Genomic DNA, 15420 nt, shown 5'->3' with positions numbered 1-15420 from the left:
TTTAGCATGTCCTGGTTTCCAAAGCCTACAGAGCCCTTCTCAGAATAGTGTTTTCAATTTGTAAAACTGTAAAGGAAAGGAAAACAATTACACGGTTATGGTTATCAAATATTTAAATAATGTGATATAGTGATATTTGGACTCCTTCATCAAGGCTTTAAATAATAAGATCTGATGAAGGGTCAAATGACTATTGTTATTTCAAAAAGCAATGGGATAAAACAGTGTTTCGAGGTGCCTGCAACAACTATCAGATGCGATGAAAAGACCTGTGATTTCCATGGTGACAAAGTCACAGCGCTCATACGTTATCACTGCAGCTTGTTGCCTGCATTCTTCCTAGAAGGAAAAGCTAGTTTTCAGGGAAAGGTTTGATACAGTAGAGATGCAGTGTTTTCACATTCAAATTCAGGAACAGGAACAAAGGAAATAAAGGGAAGTGGTTTGCAGATGGTAATAAGTACAATAGAAACAGAACTGTTGAATATAATAACAAAGCAACGTCTGCTACAAGCGAAACAGCAAACCTCCATTGATGAAGACTCTTCCCTGGGCTATGTACTTTTTCCATGTATCATTTCCCTTCGCTCTCAGTCTGAGGGAGGCATCCTCTTCCCACTTTACAGATGAGGAAACTGAGGCTTAGGGGTTTTAGAGAACCTGTCAAGGATCAAAGCTAATGAGTAATTGAGCCAAAAACGGAAGTTAGAGCCGTGGCTGTCAGACTCTAGAGCCCATGTTCACTGTGTCTCCTTAAGAGAGAGGTGTGTGCATGCGTGCATGTGTGTATGTGTTTGTGTGCTCACGTGTGTATGAAAATAGAGAAAGAGAGAAATGAATGTTTAGAGCTGCCGTTTCCTTTTTCCCCATCCATGCTCATGTCCCATTGGTGTGAAATAGAGACACAGGTGCCAGAGTGAATAGGAGACTACATATCATCAACATCATCAAAAAAATCTCAAAAATACTGAAAGGGAATAGCTATGTTGGGAAACCAGCTCTATCAGACAGTAACATACCACAAAGTGTCTGTAATTCTTGCTGCACAGTAGTGGCATGTGAAAAGTTAGTCAGATGACCTGAATTTGGGTGGACTCTCCATGCAACCACAAATGTGATTCATAAGCAGGTAATATCACGACTGAATCACACGCACTGCTTTCTCAATAAGACTGCTGGGTTTGAGGAAGGAAGGAGAACAAATTATTCAAAATGGTGTTCAAGCAGGATCTGTTTCTATTCAAGTCATTAGATGAGACCCAGACACCAGTCAGTAAGCAGCAAGACCAAACCAAGCTTCATTTAATGCAGAGCAGGATGGCAGCAGCTTTTCTGGTGGCCACATCATATCGGTGACTCATATTGGATTTATTGTCAAAGAGCATCTCTCAACCTTTGTCATACACATCACTGCTAAGCCACGTCACATCCTTAAAGTGTGCTATTTGTGTTTTGGACCCAAATACACATGTCTTTCAATTATCCCTATTAAAGCTAATTCTATGGCCACGGTTCATCATGCAAAGCCGCGACCATTCTACTTTTACATTTCTTTCACTACTAATGAGCGTGGCCTGATCATTGGGGAACATTGTTCCCTTTCCTTCACTAGCCAACATTTCAATAATCTCTTTGAGAACCTGATATGTGATAATCAAGAAGCTATATGACTTGCAGAATTCACATTCTTCCTTTTTGAAAAATCAGAAGAGCCCACCTATCTTAACCTACCTTTCACCTTCTCTCCCATATCCATAACTTCTCAAAGTTCCCTCGACTGTGGAATGTGATTTGTTTAGGCTGGAAGAATGGACTATTTGAACACTTGTACATTCACTCATCTTAAATGCTTTATTTCTCTTTGATCAATTCTTGCTCAATCGTTTTCAGTTCAAGGATCATTCTGCTTCGTTTACTCAATCTACATTAGATACTAAGTATGTCCTAGGCACTGATAATTCAAAGATTAGTATCTTCCATGACTTTTAGGACGCTTTCAGCTTGTTGCAGAAAACAAATGTGCAAACAGATAAATTGTATGTGATAATTAGGAGTCAAAATAGTTTATGTAATAAAGACAGTGTGTTGATTCATGTAATTTAAAGGCCCAGAGGAGGGTAGGCTTCAGGCATGGTTTGATTTGGGCTCCTTCAGTGATGTTCTGGAGCATATCTAACAACTAACTAACTCTAGAGAACAAAGCTTTGATTCATAGTGTTTGCCAATTTCCATGCTGTAAATACTCCTCACATGGTCTGTTTCTTTCAAGCTATCAGCAGGAAGTTCCTGAACACAGAATTGGGACAAGATGTACACATCCACCTCTGGCCTGGTGCAGGCTAGCTCAGACACACCACTGCCACCCTCCATTCTCTGCAAGTCTCATGGTTCCTCCATCCTTGGTGTGCTGATTTTATCCTGACGATGCAGTCAGAAACAGGGACTGTATGTTTTCTTGGTAGTGTCCAGTGAACGAACAAGCGTCTCTTCCCTTAATTATTAAAAAAAAAAAAATTCTAAATGCCTCTGAAATAATCACTCTACCCAAGGAATGGTACTCCCCACTGACTTAGCCTTGGGCAATGTGTTTAAATAAGGCTCTTCATTTTACCTAACAAGTGCTCCTTGTTGGAGAGAATTATTAATAGCACCCAAAACCTGTCCTCTAGAAGATGAAATTATCAGCAAGGTGAGAAAATAGCTTGTTTATAATATTTGCCCATTGTAATGACTATGCTAACCAGATGTTTTTTAGGACTGAAATTCTCATTTCCTCTCCTCCACCCCCTACTCCCCCTACTACTGGAAGGGATTACTGCTGTTTGTTCACAGCTAAGTTCCTCCCCAGGCACTGCCCTCACCAAAAGGAGCTGCTTGCTTATCTTCAGAAGAAATTGCCTTGAAGGACTAGTCAATGGGTTGGCACAAAAGCCCCACCTCAGTTCAGACATCTGGAGGGAGATCCCAGCTCTGGAGCTCACATGGGGTATCGAGTGAGACTTTGGGCAGCCACATTTCTCTCCGCCATAGAGGGCTTCCCTTGCTCCATTACATCATTCCTGTGAACACCTCCCCACCAAATCTCCTGCATGCAAATCTGCAGTGTCTATTTCCAGGGAACCCCACCTGAAATACCCATCCTTGAACCAGTCACCGAGGTGGTTCTAGACAAATCAGAACTGATCATTGAAGCTGGAAGTGGAGTCTGTCTCATTGACATCCCATGGCTGCTCCACTTTGGGGAAGGGTTAGAACAGATCTTGAGAGATAACCACCATATCTACTACACAATACAACATGCTGAGTGACGTAAAAGACAAATGTAAAATATCACAGTCCAATGATTGGTGCATTCTAGGTGCTGAGAGAGAAAGAAAGCAGCCCCTGACATCTGGAAATAATCACAGCTGGACCCCAAAAGCACTGCAAGCTGGTCTGATACTCATAGCTTGGCAATTCTATTCCCTAGTTGGACATAAACAAGCTCACAGAACACCAACCTCAGACAAGCTTACTCTGAACCATAATAGAATGAAACAAAATAAGGCCACTGCATAACTTTGCCTATTACTCTGTTACTGAGACACTCCATGATTCCCCAAGGAGCATGTTCTCTCTCCAACAGTGAGTAACAAGCCTATCTTGCTTCATTGTCAGATGGTCCTGGTGGTCTTTGGCTAAAGGACATTAACAGCACTTGGTAAGCATATGTGAGGTGAATAACTGAGTGTATAAAGAGCAACTGTGCTGCTCCTCCTTCAGGGGAGCCTTAACTAAGGGTGTGACCTTTGAGCAGGTTCTTGAAGGATGACTGGGCTTTCCCAGGCAGGCAGGGTCAGGGCATGGGCAAAGGTTGGCCGATAAAAAATGAAGGGGGAGGAATCCACGAGGGTGGCAGGAAGGGAGAAGCAGGAGGATGCTGGGACCAAACCTGGAGGTTATTGTAGGTCCACTTAATCTTGTAGACAAAGGGGACAGAGAAGCAGGAGGTAAAGAGCTCTAAGTTTGAAATCTGGTTGAAATGAGAATTCCCTGAGTAGCCATAAATATTTTTTTTTTCTAACCCTTTTTTCTTCTCTCTTTTTTCAATAGGAAGGGGCACAGGAGTTGGCGGGGAGGCGAGATGTGCTTTTGCTAAATCAAAATTATATATTTTTATTTCCCCAGTTTTCTCAATCTTAATATTAAGGTACATGCCTGACAACACCAAGCCCTTTATTCCTTGAATACTGTGAATTCTGAGAAGACCTGAAAATCAAGAAACCAATGGTATAAATTTGAGTCTGAGTATGAAAACCCAAGAATCAGAGTGCCAGTGTCTGAGGGCAGGAGAAGATGCAGGTCTGAGCTCAGGCAGAGAGCAAATTTGGCCTTCCTCTGCCTTTTCGTTTTACTCACGCCTTCAAGAAATTGAACAATATCCACCCAGCACTGGTAAGGGTGATCTTTACTCAGTCTCCTGATTCAAGAGCTAATCTCTTCAAGAAACACCCTCAGAGACACACTCAGAAATAATGCTTAAACATCTCTCTGGGTGTCCCTTAGCCCAGTCAAGCTGACACATAAAATTAACCATCACATCTTGTTAACTGGTCTTGTATCATGTAAGTGTTCATTAATTCTGGGTCTTTTGAAAATAACATGTATCTGATAAAGCTGAAGTAGACTTAAATTGCCCTAGTCTTATAAATCTTCCCTAGCCACCCTAGACCACCATTTTAGAGAACTTTGTGTATATTTGTGAAATCCATGTTTTAACATTTTCACTATTTACGTATGTAATGATAAGCCATATGAATACTATTTTGTACTTTGAAATACAGGTAGTATCACCATGTTTTATCATTTTCCAGTGTACTTTTTCCACTCAATATTATGCTTCGAGATTCAGCCTCTTTTGTTAATACAATATATGCAAAGATTTTTGTAAAGCTAAAGCTGCTAACAATTATGTAACTACTATTATTATTGTCATTATTATTAATGTATAGACTTAGACCATTCCTTGCAATTACTTTAGAGTTAGTTATTTATCACTAATTATACTACATTTTACTTATCTATTCGCCTATTGGTGGATATTTAGTTTATTTCCAATTTTGTCAATTCTAAACAATATCCTATAGAATATCCTTGAACAAGTCACAATCATTATTTTCAAGAGTTTGTTTCTACTTAAAAGTAGATTTTCTGGGTTTTAAAGAGAATATATTTTGAGTTTTACTAGCTATTGTCAAATTGCTTCCCAAAATGTCTGCAACCATAAGCAATGTATAAGAATTCCTACTTTTCTTTATCTTTGCCAACTGCAATGTCAGATTTGTCAAAAATTTGTAGGTGAAAAGTGATAATCTTTGTTTTAACTTGCATTTTCCTGTTCACTAATAAGTGAGATTGGGTTTTGTTTTGTTTTGTTTTTTAACAATTATTGTCCAGCTAGGTCCTTAAGCTTTTCCAAGGTCACAGATCCCTTTGAAAATCTCCCTCAGAAAAATGCACATATGCATACACACCACATTGACGGGCTTCACGAGCCCTTGAAGACCAGCCATGGACACCCTCAAATCAGGGACCCTGGAGATTTCAGTGGGTATAAGAACTACCTGGGAATTTGTGAAAATGCACATTCTCAAGACCCACCTTCAAGGATCCTGACTCAAGACATCTGGGGAAGAGTCTGAAAGGTTGTTGAAGATGATAATTTTTGACAAGACAGCTTTCAGGATTCTTGTATTCCCAGTAAGAAATACTATTTCTGCTTTCCAAAATTTTCCCTTCTCCCATAGCTATGAATAAAGGATAAAATCACCAAGTTCAATGTACAAAAGCTATAACTTGCCTTCAAGTTAATAGCTGATCCTGCAGCTATTAATACTTTTAAACCAGAGTTTCTACTGCAGTCACACCTTGTGCCTCTCATCAACTTTGCTGGCATGGGGGGGACATGACAAGATGAATAAATAGGTGACATGTGATGCAAAGAAAAACCCAAGGAAAGGAAAAAATTTTGGAGACTCTAAGCTATGCAGAAAATGCTACATAAAAAGCATCTCTCTACTAAATATGAACAGTGTGTGTTTAGAATGGTTTGTGTTACTAATTTTATTTCATGAGCGAGTTCATTTCTTTTCTGCCATATACTTTAAAGATTCTCTTGTGAAAAGAAGGAAATAAATTTAGCATCCTCTCAGATCTAAATTCACATAAGTGACTGTGGTAAGATGAAGAAAATTGATTGGCTCAACTGCAAGTAAGATATTTTCTATTTAAAAACCTAGCACTAAGGAAGCCATGAACCAGAGAATTTGTGGAACATTTAGAAAGGGTTTAAGAATCCTTTTGGTATGATGGTGATGTTACACAGATACATTTCTCCCTCTTTTTATTCTTCAGCTTTGCAGCTTTCAAGAGAGCGTTAATCCTTGTTTTTGACTCAGTCACATGACATGTGTTCCTTTCTGAGCTATTCAAAGGCCAACATCCTCTTGAACCTTCGGTGTAATTCAGCTTCTGTGAATGATGCCAGGAACAAGAATTAGGATCCGGTTCTAAGACTTTAGAATGACTCACTGGTTAACTTTGGTCTAGTAACAATAGAAAAATGACTCAGTTGCTCTGTCTGTGAAACTGGAACAGTGATGCTGGCTGCCTGCCTTGCATGAAGGGAGGAAGGAAAGCCAGGTTTGTGAGGTAACAGAGGCTTCTGGAGCAGGGGCCTTACAAGAGTGGGGAGGGGGACAGGTGCCAAGAGAGAGCCAAAGACCACGGAAGGGCAACCTGACACACGACTCTCAGTTCTGCACATAGGCTGTGCTGGCTGTTCTGTAAACAGTGGGGAAGACTAAATGAAGCTGATTCCCATCCCTTGTCATTCTGGAGACTCTTTCTACTTTTATGGGTAACTCACTGGGTTCAAAGTAAAAACGGTGGCCCAGGCTTTGTGCAACTTTCTACTGCTCATTATCTTCTTTTGGCTACATAGGTCTTCTCATACTATATAGATTTTCCCAATTCTAGACTGTATGTTCATTAAACATAAAAATTATACTTGATTTATATATATATCAAGTATAATATATATATATATATCAAGTATAATATATATATATAATGTATGTATGTATACGCCTGGTAAAATGCTTGGCACTCTCAATATAAATGCTGTAAATGTCAGATAAATGAGTTCTTACACATGGAGTAAAACAAAACACACATACTCACACACTAGCATTTTCCCCAGTATTCAAGCCAGAAAGAAGATAGGGAGGGATTGGAGAGACAGTTCTGCTATCATACTCATTCCTGCATGTATTATTTATGATATAGACATGACTACAGTACCAGAGATAAAGTACCCATAGAAAAACAAAATAGAAATTCATTTCTCTCCCTCATACAACATGACTGCTCCATAGTGTCACAAGCACAAGTTCCTTCCACTTTTCTTGGGGTGTTACCCTCAACTGCATGGTCCAGTTAGCTCACCACAACATCCGCATCCTGGCTAGTAGACGGAGAAAGGGCAAAAGAGCACATCTTTCCTCTCCAGAACACATCTCTTCTATCCACAGCCCTTCTAGAACTTAGTCACATGACCACAACAAACTGCAAGGGAGCCTGGGAAAGGTAGTCTATATTTCTGGCTAGCTGTAGGTCCAACTGAAAATCAGCAGTCTCTAACAAAAAGAAAGCAGAAAAAAATATTGGGACAACTAGCTATATCTGCCACACTGCCCAGCATAAAAGATAAAAGCAAAAACATGTGGACTTCCCAGAGTCACTAGACAAGTCCTCAGTGAACTCAGAAGGAACTGGCACTAACTGGTCTCATGAGTGTACAAATCACCATGCATACAATCTAGATGTTCATTTAGGGAAAAGACTGTTCTAAACTTCGTGTGTTTGCCCTTTTAACAGCTTTCACATATTAATCTCTGATACCTTTAAACCTCCTTTCCTATACTAAATTTGGGTGTTCATACTGCAGCTAAAGTTTTATGTTTTTATACCTCTGTTGGAATAAAAGCCCACTTACTCTGATTACTCTGCATACAATTTTAGAAGACAAAGGCATTCAGTGTGAAATCAGGCATCTGCGTGCACTCAACTTCAAAAATAAGAGTAAAAAGCCATGAGTGTGCCAAGAATAGGACAGATTATGAATGATCAGACAACTTAATAGTCATAATAAAGTAACCACAGAATGGTTCAAGTCTATCAAGTAATTGCCTTCTGTCAAGTGCTTCACCTGCATCCTCTTATTTAGAATACAAAATAGAAGTAAATATAAACATAGAAATACAGATATGGATCCATGAGGAGGTAGTACTACTACTATCCCCATTTTCAGCTGAGGAAACTAGATTCAGGAGAGCCAACTGACTAGCCAAGACCGGGCAGCTACCCAGTAGCAAAGCCTGGTCTTCAACGCAAGAATCTAATACTATTATTGGTACCTTTAACCACTGAACCATACCACCATACTACAGCTCCAATACTTTGGCTACCTGATGTGAAGAGCCAGCTCGTTGGAAACAACCCTGTTGCTGGGAAAGATTGAAGGCAGGAGGGGAAGGAGATGACAGAGGATGAGATGGTTGGATGGCATCCTCGACTCAATGGACATGAGTTTGAGCAAGCTCTGGGAGATGGTGAAGAAACAGGGAAGCCTGGCATGCTGCAGTCTATGAGGTGGCAAAGAGTCGGACGCAACTGAGAGACTCAACAACAACAACAACAGCGTGCTGATCAAGTGGATGACTATGTGTAAATTCCCACAGGTCTTCCCACCATCACATGTACAGATACTGATCCTGTAAATCACCCTATCTGGAAGTACTGGGAGAGGAGAACTAAGCAAGGTAATTAAGGTTTCAACCTTCAGCATTTAAGAAATGATCTTTAAAGCCTTTTCAAAACCTTTGCACAATGAAGAAAGTTTAAAAAAATACTTTAAATATATTAAAAATAGTCCTACATTTGATTATTTTCTTCTACAATTATTTTTTATTTAAGGATAATTCTTTATAATGTGTGTTACTTTCTGCTGTACAATGAAGCGAATCAGCTATATGTGCACATATATTCCTCCCTCCCACTCCACCCACATCTCACCCATCAAGGCCATCACAGGGCCCCTAGCTGAGCTGCCCGTTAATTTAATGATCACAAGATCTAAGCTGCTACAGATGTCACACCTACAAACCACTCTTAAATAGGGTTTCCTCCTATTGTAATTCAGCTTGTAATCATTTAAGTCTACCTCATCCATACCGAGTGAATTCCAAGAAGAGATGTCCCTGGTTTTATTCCCAAATTAGGAACAGAATGGGTGTCCAATAACTATTTATTGAATAAATCAATGTTTTCCTTCAACATATTCCTTTATCATTATTTGCAAACTATTAAGAAATGGTTAATATAAATAATTATATTATTAGATGTTGCTGTGCTTCAAAATTTGATACTAAGAACTTGCACTATAAAAAGTTTTGCTTAATCCATGTTAACTTATCACAGGAATTTAATATCTCACCGACTTGAGTGTGTCCATGTTCCCTGTGGGATTTCATTTCTATTAATAAGTTTGTTTACTGAACTACTTTTTGCCCCCAACATTTTGTGTGGTCGGTTTTAAATTTGACACCAGTGGATATGAAGGAGTCAAGTCATTAAGATCTCAAACTACGTCAGAGAAAGGCAATTAGGCTTCAAGGAGAATGACCCAGGACCCATCTGTCCTTAATATAGCCATTCTTGAAAAGAAATTCCTTCCCCCTGAAATATATAATTAATATTACATGATTATATTCATTTTTCCTCAGAGATTTCAGGATTCTTTTCACCTTGGAATTCTGATTCTTCATTACTTAGGAAGACGTGAGTCCTACCAAGTTTATACACATGCTTAAAGGGGCCAAATGCTTTGCGAAAATTAAAGGGACTTTTACTTACTTAGGGTCTGTCATTTTTTAAAAAATGGTTGCTCTCTCAAATGCATGTTTGTTTCATTGTTTCCTTTTCCCGAGCAAGCCCTCTCTCCACACCTATTTCCTAATCCAGATTTTCAAGTGCAGGATGCTAAAGAACTGTGGATTTCCCAGGTGAGGCTTGACCAAGGGTTAGAACACCTCCCTTACCTTTGATTTGTGGTGGGAGCCCTGAGTGTGTGAGCCTCCAATGAAGGGTCTTCACTGAACATTCACTGGAAGAAGACAGACAGACTAGCCAGCTGGCTTTCTTCCACGAAATTTTTCCTCAATGTTTTATTTTGAAAATGTTCAAACCTACAGAAAAGTTGAAAGAACAGTTTAATGAACACCTATAAACATTTCATATAGGTTAACTGGATGTCCGCATTTTCCTGTTCCAAATGGTCCAACGAATATTTTTCCTTCTCTATGCTTATCTATATACTTATAAATATTTATGTATTTTCTTACTGAACCTTTTGAAAGCAAATTGCAGAGATTGTGATACATCACTCCTGAATAGTCACGCTTATATCACTCACAAAAACAAGGATATTCTCCTACATAGTCACAATACCATAGTCATCCAGAGACAATTACCACTGACTCCATATTATCTAATATACAACCCATAATCCATGTTCCCTGTTGTCCCAAAACGTGTTTTATAGTTGGATTTTTGGTCAGGGAGAGGACCATCCATGTTTATTCAAGATTCTTGCTTTGCATTCAGTTATCATGTGTGCTTGGTCTTTTAAAATCTAGTTTTACCTATCTTCAGTTCTGTTCTTTTGTATGTTGTTTTGTTTTTCAAGTGCTTGGAGACTCTGGGGCAGTTTTCTAGAATGTGCCATGTTCTGAGTTAATCTGATTGCTTCCTTGTGATTCAATTCCGCTTAAGCAATTTTGGCAAGAACAGTACATTGTAATGCTGTTCCCATGAACTTTGAACAAACTCCAGAACAAGGATTTTACCAAGGTCCCAGTGATTGAATTCAATAAAGTAAAAAATAAAAGTCATTTTTAAAAATGAGATTCAATATTTACTACTTTTAACAGAAAGCAAAATATCCACAGCAAAATGAAAGATGGGGTATCCAAGATTCATGTTCAAGATTCTTAATAACTTATCTGTGTTTGAAATGGACCCTTGTCATGTCAAATCCAACAACATTTGTTGAATCATCAGAACTGAGATTTGGGCAGGGTCAGTCTCTGCCCTTGCAAAGTGGATAATTACTAATTTGGTGCAATTTCAGGAATGCAGAAGGCCACTCTTTCCCACTCGGCTACACTGCCTCTATTATGTGAGCAACAAGTTCCATCTTCTATTATTAACCATCAAAGCGCTTTGATGAATTAGCTGCTACGTGTCAGGCCTTGTGCTTAGTGTTTTGTTGATCTATTTCTTACAACAACCTCATGAAGTAAACATCATTAGTCTCATGTTAGAGATGGGAAACTGAGACTCAGAGATGTAACTACCCCTAAGGGCCCAAGCAGCATGCTTAGAATTTGCGTCAAAATCTGCATCATTAACTGAAGTTCTGTAATTCCATGTTTCATCATGCTCTTCTATTCCCCAATCCCATCTCATTCACCAAATAGCTTTCTCTTTTTTCCTCTAGACCATACACTACACTGGGTATCCAATAGCAGCATTTTATGCCAATAAGTTCTTCTAGAAATTATGGTTAATATTATGTGTCTGCTTTGTGCCAGGTACCTTGCTGAATGCTCTACACACCACATCTCATTTGCTTTTCCCAAGAACCACATAAAGAAGATTAATAATGTCCTGTGGTCACTCAGCTAAGAAATGGCAGAGTAAGGACCTGAACCGGATCTCACTACAGATCTGAGCTCCAAAACTTTCACCCTGGATAAAGGAATATCATGGCAACCTTGGACAATGCAATGACCCAGAGACTTGCCAGTAGTAACAAAGAGCAAAACATTGATTCATTAAGCTCTGAACTCCTCTGCCCCCGTGCTGCCAGAAGGACAACTAAAAAGAGACTCCAAAAACATTCCCCTAAAGGTCCCTTAACTCAGCAGCTCCTGTGAACAAATCACTGCATAAGACTCCTCTCTCACAAAGAAGATTTGTAGATTCATGTATCTAGAAAGAACCAAGACACCACTCACAGGAAGAACACACACATAATCTCTCTCTCTTTGTTACCCATCCTACACAAATCTTTGAAATGATTGAGTTTAACAAAAGATGTTTCCCTGCAGCAATTGTTCCAGACTAAAAATCAGAACACAGACTGACTATGATCACTCTGTCTATAACAAGGATATTCCCAAGAAACAGATAAACCAAAAAATCAACTTAGCTAAATGCATCCAACCTGTTCTCTAGGCTCTTCTAGTGAGCAGGACATTCAGAAGTTGAGGAGGGTTGGGGTAAACACCTCCTGGAGTGCCTGCCCTATCTATGCCCTGCTCTTTGATAACCTGTGCCTCACTCATGACCCCAGCTCCCTACCACAGCTGATGGAACCAGGAGTATAGGAGTAGATCCTGGTTATGGCACCTCTCCTAGAGTCTGGGATTCCAGAACTCCCCATTCCCTATCCTAAACTGAGAAGAAATGAAAAGCCAGTCTTCAAGGGGAGGAAAAACAGAATGAAGCAGGTTCACTGAGAGAGACAGACATCAGTGCAAGTGGACTTGTTGCAGCTGCAAATCTCACTTTGCCCTCAGTACGGTCCAGTGGCCCCTCCACACATCTCTCCTCATTTCCAAAATACATATTCACCTTCTTCAAACTCCAGCCCTCCCATGCCCACCTGCCCTCTCATTTGAGTCTTCAATTATACCCCCCTATTTTCTTTCCACAGACTTCTCACTCTCATGATTATGGCTCCTCTCCTGGATTAGTCCCATGAATATACAGTAATTATTGTCCAAATTTTTAAAAAAGAAAGATCCTCCCTTTCCCACACATCCTCTTCCAGCCACCACTTCATTTTCTGCTCCTTTTCAAAGCAAAGAGTTTTCTCTGTTCCTGCCTCCACTTTTTAAATGTTTAATCTTATATTCTCCCTACAGTCCACTTCCTGCCCTCTTATACCATGAAGACTGAGCTTGTCAAGGTCTCTAATGATGTCCATGTTTGCCAGCTGTAAGGACCCCTCTTCTAGTCCTGTCTTGCTTGGCTGCCTACAGCATTCAGCAAAGACGAGTACTACCTCCCTCACAGGTTTCCATGACACAATTTTCTCCTGACTTTCCTTCTATTTTGCTTCTTCCTTCTCCATCAGCTTTACCGAAATTGCCTTCTTTGTTCTCCAAATGTTGAGGGAAAGGAGAGTGGGTCAGGAAAGGTAGAAAAGCAAATACAGTAAGCATTACAGAGCTGCCTTCCTCTTGGGATCAAGCATGATTGATTGCTTCATCTCCCAGAACTATCTTCCAAGGGGCCACAAAAACAATGAACATCTTAGAACTGGCTGTCCAAAGAGAGGAAGAGGGAAGAATTTATTTGCTCACTCCCATTCCCCAGTGACCAAAGGTTTACTCCAGGGAGCACTGACTCCTCCTCATTCCCCAGTTGCTTCCACATGGGCACTGAGCAGGTCTGCATCAACAGGGGAGCCCCAGGATGGAAGCTGATAGGCACCTGGGAAGCAGGCTTTGTCAGAATGCACTCACAGAAAGTCAGTGGGAGCCCGCACAGAGCCAGCAACAGAGGCAGAACAAAAATGCAAAGGGTCGGGTGAGTCAGAGAGCACCTGAAGTAATGCATCAGAGGTGTCTTATCCAACATCCCTGTCCTCTCCTCCCAGCGCCATCCTTACCTATTGACGTTCCCACATCAGTGTCTAAAAAGCACATTAACGTGGTCAAAAGAGAACGTTTCCTCCCTCCCTCCCCCAACGTGTTCCTCCTATGTCTTCTCTATCTTAGTCAATAACATCTTAATCCAGCCAGTTGCTAAGCTAAAAGCTGTAGAGCTGTCATTGGTCTCACTCATTGTCCTCCCTTTCCCCAATTCATCTACCAGTGGGTCCTGCTGGCTCTAGCTACAAAATCTGTCCCAAATCCACCCACTTCTCTCTGTCTGCCTAGAACCAACCTATCCCCATCCATTACCATATCTCAGGTGGACCCTTCTGGACCTAACTGGCCCTCTTGCTCTTTACTTCTCAACAATACAATCTTCTCACAGTTGCAGTAAGAGTGAGCTTTTTTAATTTTTTTACATTTCACCATAAAAAAATTGCAAGCATATACAAAAGTTGAAACACTAGTAACTATATTAACAATAGTGATAATAGTAACAAAAGAAGGTGAAAGCTGCTCAGTTGTGTCCGACTTCGCAACCCCACGGACTATACAGTCCATGGAATTCTCCAGGCCAGAATACTTTAGCGGGTAGCCTATCCCTTCTCCAGGGGATCTTTCCAACCCAGGGATCTAACCCAGGTCTCCTGCATTGTAGGCGGATTCTTTACCAGTTGAGCCACAAGGGAAGCCCAACACAAGAAACAAAAGTGAATCAAATCATGAGCCCACCTTCAACAAGCATTCAATCATGGCCAATTCTGTTTCATTTCTAATTTTCAGATAAATTCCAGATGCCTCATCATTCGTTCTATAAGCAATATGACTTTGCATCAGTTTTCATCTCTTAAAGATAAGAACTTTCAAAGAAAATCATATATATGTGTTAATACAGAATATTTGTTTTTCTCTTTCTGACTTACTTCACTCTATATAAGAGGCTCTGGGATCATCCACGTCATTACAGCTGACTAAGATTTGTTCCTTTTATGGCTGAGTAATATTCTATCATATATTGGAACATCTTACCAAAGAAAAGATTAGCAAAAATTGCAACCAATTTTTTAAACACCCTAACTGCATAACTTTATGGGGTGTTCTTTTTAAAAGGTGAAGCACATCATGTCATTTCTGCGCTGAGAACTTTCCATTGCCTTCCCATCATGCTTTGAATAAAGCCAACTCCCTTATTAAGGATTAGAAGGCCCAGCCTCACATGGCCCCATCTGCATCCCTGATCCTATTCCTGACCCGTCTCTCCCACTGCACGCCAGCCACACTGGCTGCTCCATGCCCTCACCTCCCTGAGATACCTAGTTGATCTCTGTGCCTGGAAGGCTCGTCCCTGCCATCTTCCAGTGCTCAGCTCCTTCTTGTCATTCAGGTTATAGATTACATGAGAGCACCTCTTATCACCTCTCTTAAGTAGCCTCCCAGGAGTTGCCACACTGCTCTATTCTAATCCTCTCCATAGCCCTTTGCCCACGACATTTCCGGTGTGTGTGTGCCCTGGACAGGTTTACACTTATTGTCAAGCATGACTATTAATAGTTTTCTTTTTTTTTGCTCTCGAGTGTGGCCAAAAAATCTATGGTCATCCTATTTATAAGACTCTTATTTTTGTTTGACTTTGGGTTACTTATTGTCAATCTTC

General features: G+C 40.3%; 1 long non-coding RNA gene across 1 annotated transcript in view; it reads left to right on the top strand.

Moving 5' to 3' along the window:
* LOC112584626 overlaps window positions 1–15420 on the top strand; it is a 67815-nt gene that overhangs the window by 32906 nt on the left and 19489 nt on the right. Inside the window, exon 2 of the long non-coding RNA XR_006640967.1 lies at window positions 8781–8861. This is a non-coding gene — a long non-coding RNA (uncharacterized LOC112584626). The remainder of the gene's footprint in view (window positions 1–8780; window positions 8862–15420) is intronic.

This window comes from Bubalus bubalis, chromosome 4, assembly GCF_019923935.1.
Source record: "Bubalus bubalis isolate 160015118507 breed Murrah chromosome 4, NDDB_SH_1, whole genome shotgun sequence".
Classification (NCBI taxonomy): domain Eukaryota; kingdom Metazoa; phylum Chordata; class Mammalia; order Artiodactyla; family Bovidae; genus Bubalus; species Bubalus bubalis.
Note: the sequence above shows the minus strand (reverse complement) of the source record. Positions and strands in the feature narration are given on the sequence as shown.